This window comes from Rhineura floridana, chromosome 2 (assembly GCF_030035675.1).
Source record: "Rhineura floridana isolate rRhiFlo1 chromosome 2, rRhiFlo1.hap2, whole genome shotgun sequence".
Lineage (NCBI taxonomy): Eukaryota > Metazoa > Chordata > Lepidosauria > Squamata > Rhineuridae > Rhineura > Rhineura floridana.
In genome coordinates this window covers 125,110,855-125,129,496 of record NC_084481.1, presented here as the reverse complement: position 1 = coordinate 125,129,496, position 18,642 = coordinate 125,110,855, and the positions used below count along the sequence as shown (strand labels likewise).

The following is an 18,642-nucleotide window of genomic DNA, read 5'->3' as shown; positions in this document are numbered from 1 at the left end:
ATACCAAACACACCCTTTACCAGCCATATGTTCAACAGAAGTATTCTACATACAGATGTGCATGTGTAAGCCCCTGCATTTTTCCCCATGTAGCTAATGGGGGACAGGCACTCCAGTATTTGGGATGTGTGGCTGGCAGGCATCACATACTTAGCCACGGCCAAGGCTGATAAAGAAGGGGGAAATTGCTCCAGAGAAAGAATGGAGTGTGCAGGCTGCCTCTTAATTAACAAGTCAAGGTCTGCAAGATCCAGTGTTGCATTTCCACCAGGCCATAAACAATTGCAACTGAGTTGTTTGTCTGCCACAATCTCACTATTGATGCTCAACTGGGCAGCCTGCACAACATCCCAGTAGAGTGCAACTTGAACAGTTCAAATCTGTAAGACCTGGCACACTTCTATTCATGTGCAAGTCCTTTCAACACTAGATAACATTTGCTATTTTATTACTGTACCGAAGACTGAGGAATTCACAGACTAAGGAGGAAGATCCATTAAAATCAAAGGGACTTCTGAGTAAACCATGGCTAAAGTTGGAGTGTTAATGTATATTTTGAAAGTATGAAAAGGATTGGCAGCTGAAATAGTGGCAAAGTTACTGAAAAGAATCCAGGTACAGTAAAGACTTTAAGAGTTCTATTTGATCATACCAAATGCCTATCTCATCTACAACACCCTGTTTCCCACAGTGGCCATATGCTTATTGGAAGATTAAAAGCAGGACATGAAGACAAAAGCTATCTCCCTCTGTTGTTTTCAAGTGATTTGTTCTTGAATATTCTGCCTCTGAACCTGGAGGTACCACATAACCCTCATGACTAGGAGCCATTGTTATCCTTATCCTCCATGAATCCATCTAATCCCCTTTTAAAGTCATATTGACTGGTGGCCATTACTACATCATAAAGAAGCAAATCTCATATTTTTTAGCTATGAGCTGTGTGGAGAAGTACTCTCTTTTGTCGATCCTGAACTCTCACCATTCAGCTTCACTGGATGACTCCAGGTACTGGTATTATGAGAGAATGACAAGAACCACTTTCTATCCACTTTCTCCACAACCACACATAATTTTATAAGCCTGTATCATCCAATACTTGAATCATACACACACACACACACACACACAAACACAAACTCAAGCTGGTATAACCTCAGAGGTCAATTTAAAAGTTCTTCTGCTGTCTTTTTGATTTTAAGTATCTGGAGCATAGTTCCATTTCTGTTCAAGAGGACTCTTTCATTTTTGTACAGACCTCACTTGTACCAAAACATCCCTAGTGCCTAAATCCAAACTCTTGCTCAAGGCATCACCATCTAGCCTACACACTGAAACTCCTTAGCTCCACCTGGTCAAAAACAGTGAAATACAAGGTCTCAATATATAAGTATTCTGAGTACTTTCAGAATGGGAAAAAAACATGGCCAGAGCAATTCTAAAGGTGATTACAAATGAACAAAATATAATTTTCATCAATATGCTAAAATGCTTTCTAGCCTTGCCCATTTTAAGTTATTATTGCTTAAAATAATAATCCCAAATTAATTTTAAAATACTTGCTTCTTTTTTCTTAAAGACTAGATTTCCATGGCCACAATCTCAAATTGGTTTTAAAATACTTGCTGCTTTTTCTGAAAGACTGATTTCCATAGCCATACACACAACCATGCCTACAGCTGACCCAGTTTTCTCCAATTCACTCAGATATGCTAAACTATTTAGAAAATGCCATAGGCAACTGGAAAGAGCTAGATTGGCAAAGCAACCTACTAGTTATTCTAAAACAAAAATGTAAATGTACTGCCTTCAAGTCGATTCCGACTTATGGCGACTCTAAGAATAGGGTTTTCATGAGGCTGAGAGGCAGTGACTGGCCCAAGGTCACCGAGTGAGCTGCATGGCTATGTGGGGATTCGAACCCTGGTCTCCCAGGTTGTAGTCCAACACCTTATCCACTATGCACACACAATTGCTAAATTGCTCTGGTCATCGTCAACACTGTACAGTACAACTAAGAAACGTTGGGACCACAAATCAGTGGCTGTTACTAGAATACAAGATAGTAAACAGTACTCTAAAGGAACTGCAGAGCTGGCAGCAGGTGATTCTGAAGGAGAGAGGGGGTCTGGAGGAGCAAGAAAAAGGAAGTGACCTGTACATGGCTGGGGCAGGGGCATGTAGAATAAGACAAGCTAAGCAAGGAACACAGAGGAGAGTGTAAGTGTATAACTTTAAATAAGAAGGGTGATGGGATGAAGAGGCCAAGGAAGAGGCCCCCTGAGGCAGTGAATGCTTGGCAGGGTCAGAGGGCAACACGGAAGGATTCTATTCCAAGGCCACATTCAGTGAATGTGAATGGAAGACTATTATAACTGATATTTCCTGCAGAACAGGCAATGAAGGGACTTCTACTGCAGTCTGTAGTCTATACTCTTCAATAGACCCAAGACGAAATAAAATTGATGACATAATTCAGGCAAAATGAAGGATATTAGATTATGTTTTATTACATAATTTTAGTCATATTTCAACACTGAATCCATGAATAAGAGGACACAAACACCTTTCCCCCTCATTTTTTTCAGGTTTTTGGAAGATCACATTTATTACTTTGATTTGATTTCGTTTCTATTAGTTTAGGTTGAAGAGACATGCTTTGGGCAACTTCCTTTGCCAGTCCTAAATAAATATTTTACTGAAATATTTTTGTGCCACCTTTCACACATAACAAGGTACAGGGCTAACCCTACAATAAAGAGCACCCTGGGTGAGGAGTACCTTCAGCACCCCCAACTATGGTCACCTTTGCAGGGCCACCCAGTGCGTTTATGGGCCCTGGTGCAGGTGTGATGTTGGGGGCCCTGTAGCTACCCCTTACCATGCATGTGTACACAAAGCTGGAAGCCATATGTGAGAATTACTACATGCAACCTACATGTGAGAATTCTTGCCTGAAGCTTCTTGCCCTGGGATCAAGCAGAATGATAGATACGCTTCATTTTTTTCTTACATGGTGATAAGGGATCAGGTTGTGCTTCTCCTGAGTCCCTCCTTCAAATTCCAAGCCTCTTCTTGCAGAGCTTCTTTCTGCTTCCTGGGGCTATCTCATAGGTCTTCTGGTAGTGGCCTGTTGCTGGCCTTCTACACTACTCACTCAAGAAGAATTCCTCCTTTGAGACCTGGCCTCACACCACTCCTATCTATGCCTTTCCCTGAGGTAACTGCTATAGAAAATTACTCTCTAGTGTCACCTTGCCTGGAAAACTTAAATGGCGTTCACTCACTACTTGAACCCTTTCCCCAATGGGCCTGGAATTCTTTCTGTGACGTGAATAGGCTGCCTACTCTGCCACAGAATCCCTCCTTAAAGCCTTTCCTGTTCCTTCTCTCCATACAACAAATTCTGTAATTGGGGCTAGTTGGCCTGGTCCAATCGTAAGCCTGCCTGAACAATCTCTCTATTGCTTCCCAGACATAAAGAAAGATTTTACCTTATCGTGATTAGTTTAGACTTTCTTACAGTCGGGCTGCAGGCCTCTCCCTTCTAGTCTCCCAAGGATACATTTTACAGCCACCTTAAGTCTTAAAAAAATCTATTGTTTTATACACACCTATGTAAAGGTTTTACTTCTTCATGGCTGGGGACAGATCCCATTATATCAAATTACATGTCGAGATTCAGTGTCATCTTACACTCTAATATATCACTCCTTTTAATGAAAACTCTAAACAAAATACCAAGAATTCTGCTGAGCAATGGTACACAGAGGAAGCCTGGTCAAATTGCCCCAGTTGTCCCCACCTCTGGGCAGCTCTGCAGCTTTGCACTGTTACCAACTTGTATGGCTTGTGCAGGATTGCAAAACATACCAGTGTATTAAACCCTGCTACTCCCAGGCTTTCTCCAAGCAATGCCTATGAAAAGAGCCCAGAGGGAGCTACCCCTTATTTGTTGCTCTGCTTTCAGTGCACTCCTGCTCCAGTTCTAGGATCCCAATGACGTCTCTGTCATGTGCTGTGATTGGTTCTCTAAGGATGACTCTCATGGAGTTGTAGGCCTATTTTTTATATTTGGCACACACAAAATGCAAGCTCTTCTCCCCAAGCACCAAGGCTCTCTCCTCAGCTATCGCAGGTTTTACTTTTAATATTTTTGTAGCAGTTCTTATGTTTTGGTAAGCATTCTGTACTTTAAAATATCCATTATTTTTATCTTGTAAAATAATAAAGAAAAGTTATTAAGAAAAATTGTATCCAGACGACCTATTACAGCTTAATTTTATTATTTGTATAGTGTTTATAATATTTGAAGTGTTAAGTGCTCAGTAACGTTGCCTCAAAGTACAGTTGTGCTCCACTGATTTTTACCTAGCACAAATGACATCAAAGTGGAAATTGAAAAAGAAACATACTTCAAAGCTAATTGACGGAAGATCATTTTTGTAGTTAGTACTCAAACCCTGTGGAACCTTGGGAAAAAAGGTTACAGACACTTGCTTTTTGCCACCCTAGCTCACTGCTGACAGTACATTTAAAAAAAAAAAACCACTGAGTTCAGCTTGACATCCCCCCTCAGGTTGATGCCCCAGGTGGCCACCCAGCTTGCCCACCCCTAAGGCTGTCCCTGACAAAGTGGTCTACAAAAAAAAAAAAAGAAGTACAATAAAATTTCAAATTCAGAATAAAACTGTAACTGCTAGGTCACCAGCAGATAGTTAAAAGAAACCATCTGGTATTAAAGGCCAGCAAAGACTTCATATCCAATGTATTTTCAGCAAGTGCCAACACTGCATAAATGTATGCGCTTGCCTTTGTTCTGAAGGAAGATGGTTCCACTGAAAAAGCCCTCCCTCTGGTTGCCACTAAGCAAATCTTTGTGGATCATGGCATAATACATTTTATATTCAAGATTCTCTCAACATCTTAGTACTTTCAAATGAATAGAGCTTTTAAAAATTATGCCTTTCTTAAATCATAATCTAACCTTCAGAAATTATGAAGCTGCAAATTTAAGAAGTATCACAATTTTTAAATCTGATTCCCAAGTTTGGAAGGTAAGCCATGTGATAATTTAGCACCTAAAGTACATTCTACATTTTTTGTAAGCATGGATGTATCAATGCATTCTTCAAAATACTTGCCTCAAAACTGCTTTTGAAGAATAAGATCTGTTAATACTGGAAGGCAGAAGGCTTAAGGCAAGCTGCATGTCTCCCATGAGAGTGAAATGAATTACAGAATTTCAAAAGTTCCAGAAAGAATTCCAGAATAGATCATGCCCCCAAGTTATTTCAGCATTACAATTAATCCAGAGTTCGTTCCTTATTTTAATAATCATTTGTCTGTAGACTAGAGAGACCAACTAGAACCACAATAAGAATCTGTGATAAAAATGCAATGGCTAGCAAGTTTGCAAACAGTAAAGCTGCAAATAATTCCAAAGCGCAACATTATTGTTCATATGCAGGGATGAGCCAAAAAAAAAAGGGTGGGGGGATTCCACTGAAAGGATAATTGTGGTTCCTGCAACGTTAAAGGAATATTTGACACCTGAACAACCCAAGGCTGTAGTTTCTGGTGATTCAAACACGAACCATATCAAAATGCTATTGATAAGCTAAACTAACAGATAGCTTATCTGAAGCATATACTAGCCATATGGTGCCACAACTTCTGTTGCCTGTTGCTAGCATAACAATAGGCTACTGCAGACTTCTAGTGCAAGCACTATTTGACAAACTGTCAACAGCACTTTTTTCCAAGAGCTTTGGGGCAGTGGCGTGCATGTCTATTTGCATTTTTTTAAAAACAGGTGAACAAAGAGTAAACCAGATGTCAACTTTAGAAATCGAGCTGTCTGGTTTAGGAGAGTTAACAGAGGCAGACAAACTGCTAGAGCTCAAAGCTAGACAATGAGCTTCTCTCAAAACACTCTGGCCTAGGGGAGTGGCTATTTAAAACACTTGGCTTCTTTTATTTCAGCACTATGGAAGTGAATTCTGCTCTTAAGTGCCAGCTCCAATGAAGTCATTTTGTTTCACTGGGGGTTTCTTTGCATTTTAGCAATGTGATTGCGCACTGGAGTAGAAAATGAAAACACATTATTTTAAAAAAAAAGTTTCATTTTTAAGCGCGAAATCCAATACATAAACCAATTTAATGCTTTGATTCTGTACAGAACAGACAAATCCTGTGAACAGTTTGTTTCAGTCTAAAATGGAAGTTATTATCCTCTTGTGCAAGAACTTTTAAACATTAGACTGAATTGGAATTTACAACCCTATCTAATGCCATAAAGGCAAGGTGTGAATAATTGTAGATAAGAATGATTTATTGTTGGGCTTTTTTAATACAGCTGACAGATTCACATCTGGTTTACACTGCAGGATCATAACAGATATTTTTCATGCTATAATTATTTTTGTTCCCTTTATGTTGTTCCAAAAACCATCTCAAAAAGTTTGACAAAACATATAGTAGTATTCAGAATAGTAGTCTATGGCATTTAATTTGATGCTATGGTCTGGGTTTTGTGTTATTTTTAAAAGGAAAATCTAATAAACTTAAGTGCAATGGGTTTGGGGGGGTGAAAGGGAGAAGTATGATAATTAGATTGTGTGCATTAAAAAGTAGTGCAAGTTATGCATTTTTTTAAAAAAAGTTTGCTGCAGAGAATATAAGTTCAGTATGTTCTCACTTAATTAACATTTCCCATAATTAGTAGCAGTTTTCAGTTTATGTACCAATTATAATTCATTGTCCTTCTAGAATGCCAAGCAATGGAATTATAATTGTTCTTAAAAACAATGTTTAACTTTTGGTCCTAATAATACTTTGCACTTCCAGGTTTTTTATCTCAAAAATAAAGCATCAGTGTGGAAGCACATTAGGCTGTTGTGTCTCCATGGCGAAAACAAATCAATTAATAAATGAGAAAAGCTAGAAAGCTACTAGGATCAGTAAAACAGGGTGTAGAAACAACACTCGCATTCTCAGAATAAGCAAAGAAAAAAAGCAGAGAATTTAAACAAAACTAACGGGTGACTGATTTTGTCTGCATCCAAAAGAAACTAGATAGCCAATAAGCAATTCTTACCATCTTTTTAAGAGTATGCTGAAGATTTTGATTTTCACAAATCACTTCTCTTCCTCTACCCGGACCTTCAAATTGCTCCTCAAAACTCACCTTCTCCATGAAGTTTATTCCTTAACCTCTTAGCCCCCTTCTTTAGTTAAATCTCAAAATACCTTAAGTACATGCAACTGCATTTGCTTACATTTAGTCCTTGTTATTTTTAACCTTCTCCTTGTGGTCTCCTGCACTGTTGAAATTTAGATTGTAAGTGCCTTGGAGCAGAGGCCTCTCTGTTTTATTTGTTACACAGTAACACACCATATGCATAATCACTATTTAATCTATATATATATATTTAATTATTTTAAGCTATAAATTAGGGAGCACCCACCTGCAATATATACATATGGAGATTTTAAAAATCAAGTTCCCTTCAGGCATGTAAATACTTCCAGTGACAGACGCATAACGTTACTGTATACTATGTCTGTAGTCCTAAAAACAGTTATGTGTGATTACGTTCCAGAACAGAAGTCCATCCAGAGTAGATTTGTTTTAACACCAAGGACTATGTTGTCGTTGTTTTGTACAGATTTGTAATCTTAAATTCTCCTGTCAAAATTAAGAGGATTTAATAACACTACTACTGCCATGCACAATATGCCTTTCTTTAAATCTGCCCACTCCAAGCAGCATTTTTGGTTTTTATGAAGGGATTTAATTTTTTGATTATTTTAGATTTCAAATACTGTGTTTGAATTCTGACTTATTAGCCATCCTGAGTTCTCAGAAAGTAGGTGGGATATAAGTTTTCAAAATAAATTAAAAATTAAGGATTTTCTAGCAGCCCTGTCCTAAATCCTGCAGCAACAGCAAATTAGTGCCAGGATGAGGTATCCCTATGGTTACATCAGCCCAGGAATCACAAGCTGTGGATTTTACACTAGCAATGTAGGAATATTACACAGCTAGACCAGCACAAATATCTCAGTGTGTGTATGAGACACCAAAACATAGAAAGTTCCACTCATTATGCTTCTATTTCTCTAAAAATCCCAAATTATAAACTCCACAATAATAAAAGCATGAGAATGAGACTACTCTGGAAATTGATGCCACTTTGTTTTATACCATGTTGTATGGCACACACCTCAAGGGAGCTTTATGAAAATAAAATGCTGTTTAAAGCATTTATTAAGACTGGTGCACACTATCAAAAGGAAACTGTTCACGCAGAAGCAGATTTCCATACACACAACTAATGCACATGTACATCTGAATGTATGACTCTATTTGAGTTATGATACTCTCTGAACCCCACTGAACTGGCTGGGTGAGTCTTTTTAAGTGGATGGGGCTATACATGGAGATCCAGAGGCATTAAACATAACTAGAACTGGATTGGGACCTTGATATTTAAAGACAAGAACTCGTTGAGGACTAGCATCATTAAGTCTTTTGTGGGCAGGGTAACTCTCACATTTCTAAACATAACACAGCTTATAATTTCTACAGTACAGCAGTAGTTTAAACTGAAATAATCATACAATGCACTGCTAAAGCCTTTCCCAAGTTTACTTAATTTGCAGGGCAATCCTAACCATGTCTACTCAGAAGTAGGTCCTATTGCATTCAATGGGGCTTACTTCCAGGTAAGCAGAGTTAGGATTACATCTTGACTGCCAAGTAACAAGCACAGAAATAGTTCTCAAGCCAGTCTAGCAATACAAGACCCAAATTTCAGAATACTATTCCAAAATACTAAAGTGACAATAGTTTTCAGACTCAAGGTAGTAACTCAGTATTGTAACTGTAACACACACACTGATTAAAGCTCAAGAGACAGTATCTGAATAATCAAAACTAGTTATTTACTTGTATATATTAAGGGCCCTTTAAAAACCATTTTTCCTGGTTGTTCCAGTTACAGTACCATATATCTCTTTATAAGTCCGTGGGCCTAAAAAATCTAGGAATTTCCTTTAAATTCTGTGCTTCCCTTAGAATGGTACTTCAGGGACAGTGTTATGTTTGCTATGTTGCATAACAAGGTGATAATATAAACACTGGTCACACCTCAGACCCATGTTATATGTTTAGCAAAGGATTTTAGTTGGTACAATGATATAACTTGCATTCTATTACATCCTTCTCTAATGAACCACAATATCGTACAATCTCATGTACATAAACATCTTAGGGATCAAATCAGCAGTTTGGATCACATGACCACAAATACACATACCATTTTAATATGTGTGCCCTGATGCAACAAATCTTTAAATCCTGAACTAACTTTAGGAAACCAGATAGCAAATTTTGCTATTTCAAATACAATATGAAACACATTATACTAGAAAGATTACTGGTTTAAAAACATAACACATATGCAGTATCTTGTTTTGTTTTTTGTTTTTAAAAAGAATATACATCTTATGTCACGCACAATCCAAACTGCGAGCAAAGTTCTATATTATGGAAATGAGCCCAAACCACTTCAAAGGAAATCTCTTTTTTTTTCTTCACAGAAAGTACTGTCTACAAAGCCATTTTAGCGTATGGATTCCAACTACATTTTGTTACAAAACAAAAAGAGTAGTTTCAGCCTTCAACTTCCCATTGTAAGAGGTCTTTGCATTCTGGCCCTGATATACTCCTAAGCAGTCACATTTAACTCCTTACTCCTCTTGAATAACTGGGATATTGATTGTACCCTCTTCCTGCTTTGTAGCCTGTAGAATAGCAGCAAACTTCCAAGAAAAGGACAGGCAGAATTTTAAAAGTAGAGTATCTGATATTTTATCTATGGAATTACAGCTTTTACAGTTTAGGTTTTCTACCTTCAAATAGCTGGGCTTAGTTTTCTTTATCAAGGGAAACCACCACAAAAAGACTAGATCGCTTCCCAGATCTAGATTATCATCCAAACAAGAGAGAGAGAGAAATCTACTTTCAAAGCAGCATTCCAGCATTCACACATACATTCTTCAAACACCAAAAATCTTCCAGATGGAATTCACTAAGGACCTAGTTCTCAGTTGTGCTAGGACTGTTCTTTTCCACTGTTTACTAAAGCTTTCTTAAAGCAGATGCTGTTCTTCGGTAAAGCCCACATAAAACCAACATTACACTTTAGTCTCCTCGTTGCAATAAGTTTAGTGGACACATTCCAGGTTTTGGTACTGCATATAATAAGAAGGCATATCAAACATGTGATGCAATTGCTTTTCATGGCTTTATATATTTTCAGCAGAATTAAACATCTGAAATTAGTTGTGAATACTAGGCAAATCCAACAATGGAGTACTACTGTCTCACTAATTCCACATAAAGAAAAACATGAAAACGATAACAATATGGTGCTAATCAATGTACAATTATGTGATCTTCCTGGATGCATCTAAAATATTTAATGCAATTAGTGTCCCCAAGCTATAAATTATTTTATTGACAAATCAGCACAGTAGAAGTATACATTTAAATAATGTTAAAAATCTAAAAAGAATTGTGAAAGGTTATGTAAATACTAGCAGAATCTCCTTAAAAACAGATTAACACCCTTGAATCAGTTCTAAAATTCAAATAGGCCTGAAGAGCTTCCTCTTCACATTTTGAAGTGAGTTATGAATTCTCAGCATTCCATCTGGAAAACATGCAGTGTGTGCTGAAACACACACAGCCTCTAGAAATAAGGCAATGTAACATTGCCCTCTGAATTATCTGAAATCTCCTTAGCATGCACCATCAATACAGCCTAATGTCCTTGCAGTGGTATTCCCCAACTATTTATAGAGATGGCAATACACTATGTACTCAAAGGGCAGCCATTCCAAATTTAGGAATACATTTTTAAAAAGAAAAAAGCTGCATGATATAAGAGCTTATATCCAGCTACTATTTGGGTTCCTATTGCATTGTACATAACTATCTTTCCCTTTCATGAATTCAAGCTGCCATAAGAGTTAAACATCAAGATAAAATCTATACTAAATTCAGTAAAATGTGATTACTTCTTAAAAACAGCTATCAATCCTCATACTTATACATATATATCCTGAAAAGCTGCAGCTAAGGGTGCTATCTTTCTTTTTCATCAACGTAGGAAATAAAATGTTAAGTATTCCTGATAATGAGTTTTAGCAGAGCTACTTTTTTCCTATGAGCCACGTTAAATCAGAATCTACACATATAATATTTTAAGCCACTTCAGACTTCATTTACACTGTATACCTTTTTAAAAACATCTAGGAAATGTTTTAAAAGGAACACATTTCTATATTATCTGTCATCTTTATATAAATATATACGTGGCTACCTCTTGTAGCCATGCACAATCAAAAAATAAAGAATATACCTGTTTGCTAACTTTTGAAACATTTACTGAGGTCACTTTTCATTCCCGAAATCAAAAGCAGATACTTGCTTCTAATCATGTAACAACTCTCCTGAGAAACACAGGTGGCTGGTATTCCATTGTTTTATAAATATTTTTATACAGTGACAGCACTGAGCATTAAATAAATCCATTAAATCAAGTCCAGAATTGTGTGTGTGCTTTTCTCCACAGACTAGAAACTGAGTTTGCCTGGTGGAATAACACGTATCTCTCTTGCTTTATGTTTTGTTTTGGATCTTGATAAACTAATTTCCCCACCACCAAGTGGACTTCCTTTCTTTGAAAGTGTGGATTCTGTGAACAAAGACTACTTACTCTCCTTTGGGCAGCAGCACCATTAATGTGTAAGGGAGGAGGTATGTAAGGTCCCTTTAAAAGGATAAGGGGAAATAAATAATCCTAGGGTTCCTACCGAAAGCAAGTTTTCCAGGGACAATCTCCGGGTTTTGTTGTAACTGCGACTTTTGTCTTTTTTTGGATACAATGTTTCTGCTGACTCCGGAAAATTTTCCACTTGAATGTGCAATTAACCAGCAGTAGTAGCAGCAGCAGCAGCTCTGGAGAAAGCAAAGAAGCAGTGAAAGAGAACATTCCTTCTTTCATCTTTAAGAAGGAAAAAAAATTAAAAGAGAAGAAGGGGCGGGAGAGAGAAAAGCAAAAAACAAAAGCTAAAAGCTCTTAAAACCAGCCAAATCTCAGACCCAGCCACTTTCCTAAGCTCGGCACTAAGAAGAGAAACTCAAGGGATAGGATCGTTTTACTTTGCAAGGCCTGATCTGCTCCCAACTTATTCCTTCTTGGCGAAAAATGTGAAAAATGCCAAAGATTTGTGTGTGTGTGTGCGCGGGAGAGAGTGTGTGCGCGTGTGTGTGCGCGCGCGCGCCCCAGGCTGCAAGCAGTGACTCAGGCAACTAAATTAAAGCAGCAACAGCAATAAGAAGCAGAGAGGGAGAGGAACGGCCGCCTGTTGCAGCTCTAGCTAAATCCCTAAAGCAGCCAAAACTCCACTAAAAGCAACTTCCCCCTCGTTTCCCAGGCTACTTTCCTTATTTTATCTTCCCCTTCCTCACATTCCCAGATCACCTGCAGAGATTGAGGGGGGGGGATCGTGAAGAAACGGAAGAGGGACAATCGACATGATTCTCCCAAGTAAATAACAGAGGACAAGCCCCCCTCCTTTCCCTGCCACACAAAGCAAAGAGAAATATGCAGGGAAGCAGCTCTCTCCAGCCACCACTCGCCCCAACAAGCATACATACATACACAGACACGCACAAAACTTACCTCCACTCCACTCCCCACCTTTGCAAACACCACCAGCCTTTTGCAATTCAATTGCAAACTTCTTCCAGCTTCCCCTGGGGACTTTGCTTGCTTAATTTCTAGCCTTGGTGTTTTTGCTTGCTGTTGTTATTATTGCTGTTATTGTTATTTGAAAAATCTCTTAAATTTGTGTGTGTGTCTGGGCTCTACAGCTTGTTGGCTTGCGGGATTATTGAAGCCCTTCAAGTGATTAGTTACTGCCCCCAAACCGGTGGCGGCAGGGCGGGCTGGGCTTTCGAATGGGCTTGTGCGGCGCGAGCGATGCTAAGAATGTTCGGAATGAGAAGAGGAATGAAATGAACGCGAGGAGCGGACTCTCTACAGGGGAGGCGGAGCCACGGCCCGCAACAGCCAGGGGATGCAGAGGGGAGGAGCCAGGGAGCAGCTGGTGACCTCATAGGAAAGTCCAGGGGAGGAGGAAGCAGTAGAGGGGAAGGAGGAGGAGTTTCTGAGGGAGATCAGATCACATGGGGAAAGGTGGAGGCAGGGGGAGAGGTCACAGAGAGCCACCTGAGTATCAGCCGCAGGGCAAGAGCACGTCTGTGAAATGGGATCCTGCTCACATGCCGAGGCACAAGCAGGCAGGCGGAGCTCGGGCTGCTTTACAGAGAAAGGATCATTCCAGCTGCGATTCCCATCGGGGGATAAAGACAACAGGATTTCAGCGCCCTGGGGACGGAGAAGGCTGATGCAAACTTTCTGGGGCTGGGTTTGTGTGCGCGCTTGCGAGATCTGGAGTCTATCCTTTACGCAGGAAATTGAAGAGAAAAGAAGAAAGGAGTGTCAGGTCAACATTTTTTTGTACAAAAATAAAATAAAATAAAACTATATTTGCATAAAGAGCAGCGCTTCAAATGCAAAGCCAAATACCAAGCGAACAGCAACTTAGAGGCACAATTAAAATTAAAAATGGTATAGTATCCTACTTGTCATAATACGGTTAACAGCTGTATCTTTATCCAAGTGTTGAAACTCCTACAACTCTTAAATTGTGTATTGCTCTGGTTGTGATATTCCATATCCTGTGCTTTCTTATCCTTGTGACATTAATACAATCTCAGCCTTCCACAAATGGATTCCCTAGAGAGCTATTATAAGTCGCCTGCAATTAACTATTTGAGTTCTACATGGAGATAGAATTCTAAAAGGTGCAATGTACAGCAAATGTTTGCCTTGGTCACTTTTTGGAGGCACTATTTAGAGCAAATACTTTAATAGTGCAATTCTATACATGTCTACACATAAGTAAGCACCACTGAATTCCATGGGACTTAATCCCAGGTAAGTATTTATAGGATTGCACTCTTCATCAGGACCATTATATTCTGATGCCATGTAACATACAAATTGTGGATTAATTTCCACTCGGACACAGTGGACACCTGCAGCGTTATGTTTCTATCAGGTGTTAAAAACATTTTTATATGTGTAAGCACCATTAGTGTTGGTTTAATTGACCATTATTTTATTGTGTATTATGCAGTTTGTTATTTTATTTTATTGTAATTTCAGCATTGTCCACTGCTTTGACACTTTTCATGTCAAAAGCAGTGTTTTAAAAGATTTATATAAAAATAATATCATAGAGCAAATCAGAACTTTCCGTTCTCACCCTAAAAAAAAATCCTTTCTCTGCCTCACAGTGTTACACATTGCTGAAATTTTTTCTGGATTCTATTAAATTTACTCCGCAGTATGGTACTGGCTTCTGATGCAGTGTGTTAGTATGACCAGAACAGCTGCTTTTAAAAATTCATGCATGCATACATAAAACTTAAGAATGTTTAATAGAATGAATACCATTGTACTTGTTATAGAATAGTGATAACTCCAACATACTAAGCAACCTTTCTGCCAGGATACATGACTATACAAGAAACAGAAAAGGAAGTGGTGGGTAAGATGGGCCATGCCTCTCCACCAAAACAATCAATATGGGAGCCATGTAGTCTGTGCACATGCCCAGTGTCATCTTGGGAGTGCTTTTCCAGGAAGTCTCCCAGTAGCTGAGGGTACTAGGGTAGAACAGCAATCCCGATATTCCTAACTCAAGACATGGAGAGTGACTTGCTGAAGCCATTCTAACTTCAGGTCCTGTGATCCATTCTCCTATTTAAATCTCCCTTCCATTCCCATCTGAGAGCCAGTGTGATGTAGTGGTTAAGGTGCTGGACTACGACCTGGGAGACCAGGGTTCGAATCCCCACACAGCCATGAAGCTCACTGGGTGACCTTGGGCCAGTCACTGCCTCTTAGCCTCAGAGGGAGGCAATGGTAAACCACCACTGAATACCGCTTACCATGAAAACCCTATTCATAGGGTCGCCCATAAGTCAGAATCTACTTGAAGGCAGTCCATTTCCATTTTCCATTCCCATCTGATGTGCCTTCCCTTTACCATTTATGTTACACCCTGTAGCTGATGTTCCCTCTTTCTCTTCACTTTACCCTGCCTCTCCCTTAATATTTGTCTGCAGATCTACTCTTCTTGGCTTCCTGATTACACCTTGGTAGAGTGCCTCCTTCTACAGCCTCCTTCTACAGTCTCCCACATGCAGCCTCTTTTGGACAACACAGCAGGTGTTGGGAGAGAGGCAATGAAGTTGCGGAAAGCTTGAGAGCACTGTGTGAAGTGCACCATTCCTTTCCAACTTTCTGTTGGAAGAGGAAAGGCTCAAAATGTCTGAGGGACAAGTGAGCAAGGAAGCTTCGCAGAATAACTGCAGCATGTAGGAAAAAGAAAAAAAGCTGCCTTCACTCTTGAGCTGAGACTGAGACCAGCCTTTATCTTCTTTAAGGCAGAACCAGAATGACTGAACATGGAAGGAGAGTTCTCAGAAGAGATATCTTATTTTCTGTCCCTGACTTCAATGGGAGGATGGGTAAATTGGATTCTGCATGCTCTCCCTCCTGATGTGTGACCCAGAATGTGTTTAGTCTTGAAGGGCTAGTAGTTCAGTAACAGCCTTTAGGACTAGGGATAGGTGAATCTGTCAGTTTTGGTTTCTCTCAGTTTCTCATTCTTCCAATCTTAAATTCATCATTAAGTTCTACACCAGTTTGCAATTTTTTTAAGTCCTCATGAAAATTCATCAACATTTTAGTGCAAATTTCTTCTACTATACACATTTTTGCAAAGCATATTTTCCCTATTATTTATATCTTCCCAAATAAAATTGAGTGTTTTTATGGGTTTTTTTCCACTAATACATGCATTTATATGCATACTGAACCTTAGCATATGTATTTCTTAGTACACATTTCTTGGCAAAAGAATTGCATTACAAAATTCAAAGTGTGAATTTTGAAGGCTGCTGTTTGGTTTGCACAATGTTTCAGTAAATGCAAATTAGGTAGATTCACGTATGAATACAAACAATCAAATTTCTTTCCCATCCCTATTTGGAACTAACTACACATTATGAGCAAAATTGTATTAAAGCCCCAACATCAGCCATGTTCACACTACATTTATTCCGCTATTATTCCACTTTAAACAGTCATGGTTTCCCCCAAATAATCCTGGGAGCTGTAGTTTGTAGAGTTGTAGTTTGAGAGTTGTTAACAGACCCCTATTTCCCGTAGAGAACTCCAATTCCCAGACTTCCCTGGAAAGAGAGTTTGACTGTTAAACCACTCTGGGAATGGTAGCTCTGTGAGAGGAATAAGGATCTCCTAACAACTCTCAGTACCCTTCAGCAACTACACTTCCAGAATTCTTTGGGGAAAGCCATGACTGTTTAAAGTGGAATAATAGTGGAATAAATGTATGGTGTGAATGTGGCTGATTTTTAAATACCCCTTTCTCTCAGGAACAAACCACTAAAAGGAACGAGTCTTAAAAATGATGGTAGGATTTTAATATGCACTTCTATCAGTCAGAAAGCTAGCCACCTCATTTTTAAAAAACACTTTTGCTTGGAAGGAGGAAGCCACATTGATTGCAATAACCTTACATCAAATAGGTGTGTTTAGAAACCCATTGTATTCTTCAGTGTCTGGAAAAGGGAGGAATCTGGTGATCTTAGGCTATTTGTAATAGTTTCTGACTAACAAGAGTTATTCCCTGATGGAGATTTCTGGCAATGGGTGCAGAGCTAGCCCCCACTAAGGACAAAATTGACAATAACACTTGGCACAGCAAAATTAAACACCCCCTCACCCAGTATTGTTTGATATGGGTCTCTTCTACTCTTTCCAGCATCTGTTGTTCTCTCTGTGTAATTAATGGGCACAAATAGTCATCCTGAGTAAGAACAGATTGTAAGAATGACAATTTTCTTTGCCTACAACAACCTCTGTATTAAAAAACTTTTTTTAAAAAAAGTTGCATTGCCAGGGCCAAACTAGACAAAATAAGTCACCAGTCTCCCTATACTTTTAACTAAAATATAGCCAAAAGAAGGTGGTTCTGATTTTTATTTGAGCAGTGGTAAGGGTGTGTTTAATAAAAATTTGCTTTTCAATTTATGAGGAAAATTTCCCATATATTTTTCCCTGAGAGAAAAGCCTATGAGGAAAAGGTCACCTTTCCATGTCACTCTGATGATATTGATTATATATACAACCTATTATATATATAGTATGTGTGTGTGAGAGTATACACACACACACACACACACACACACACATGAGAGAGAGACATTTCAATTACAAAAACGGACTGTCCCTACATTTCATCTAGTTAAGTCCTAAATTGTGTTTTATATTTTAAAAAGTATAGACACCTATTCAAAATTATATACTACTTTTCCCATTTTCTCAGTGTCCAAAGGTCCTTCCAAAAGGACTATCGTATTGTTTTGGGGTGACTAGCTTTATTTCTGGCCTCTGTGTTTTGCTGTGGTATTTGTATGAAGAGAGGGTAATAAATATTTTAAATAAATACATTTTTACAAACCCTCAGAAAAATCAGAAGAGTAATTTCTGACCTCACTAGGGAGAGGCTCTTTCTGAGGCCATGAAGGGCAATTAAAGGTAAGCCACCTTTAAAGGTCTTGCAAGGATTTTTTCCCTGAAAAGTGGAGTATAAATAATAAATAAATAAATAAATAATAAATAAGCACAAGCCTCTTGAGCACCCAAGTTATGTGGAACACCATTAGCTAAATCCCATGGTGCTGATCTAGGATGGTTGTATTTTGGATGCAATTAGACATAAAAGATTCAAAATTATTGAAGTGGCAGGCCAGACCACCCTGATACTCAATAGTTACTGAGCGTTCTAACAGGATGAATAGCAAAATACTTACTGTCAAAATTCAGATGTAAATTGTACACAAGAGCTCCATCTCAGTCCCACAGTTAAGCCAGAAAATTTGCTCTGCTACCACATGCCCAATTATGGGCTTCTCCTGGGAGGAAGAGCAAGATATAAATGTAATAAATAAATAAATGTTCCTGTCCTGCCCAAACTAGAGGAACACAGACTCAGACACGGCTGTAGTTTTTCCTTTTATTGAAGAAAGAGAAAGTCTCTGTTCAGTGTACTTCATGACTCTACCTATGGCATACTTAGAACTCAGCATCCCTCTCTAACTAACTAGGCACAACTTGGCATTATAAAGACATTGATTCAGCAGCTAACCCTCCACCCTCGCCCAGCTTAAGTATGGCTGGGTGGCCCCCTGCTTGTGTGTACCCCGAGTAACAGTTGGAGGTGGGCATGTAAGCATAAACTCCTTATGAGCTGGGCTTGTCGAATCTCCTGCCACACCCACCTCCTGCACCTGGGCAAAGGCCGGGTCTCAGCATCAGTCCCATCCTCTGTCTCCACTGGGGGACAGCTGTCTGGCGGCAGCAGAAGAGGAGTGAGGGGCCGCTCCAGGGGTCCTTCTCGAGGGGT

General features: G+C 39.1%; 1 protein-coding gene across 12 annotated transcripts in view; it reads right to left on the bottom strand.

Annotated features, from left to right (window-relative positions):
- TEAD1 (TEA domain transcription factor 1) overlaps positions 1 to 13,805 on the bottom strand; it is a 281,699-nt gene extending 267,894 nt beyond the window's left edge. For 2 of the 12 annotated variants that reach the window (XM_061610458.1, XM_061610459.1), the window contains exons 1-2: positions 12,759 to 13,197; positions 11,887 to 12,031 (exon numbers count right to left, since the gene is read on the bottom strand). The gene's annotated coding sequence lies outside the window, so the exon portion shown is untranslated. Of the gene's footprint in view, positions 1 to 11,432; positions 11,456 to 11,789; positions 11,812 to 11,886; positions 12,032 to 12,758; positions 13,472 to 13,723 lie in introns of those variants that run through there. The other 10 variants (XM_061610450.1, XM_061610461.1, XM_061610457.1 and 7 more) reach the window with 10 other exon arrangements.
- Between the last annotated feature and the right edge of the window lie 4,837 nt (positions 13,806 to 18,642).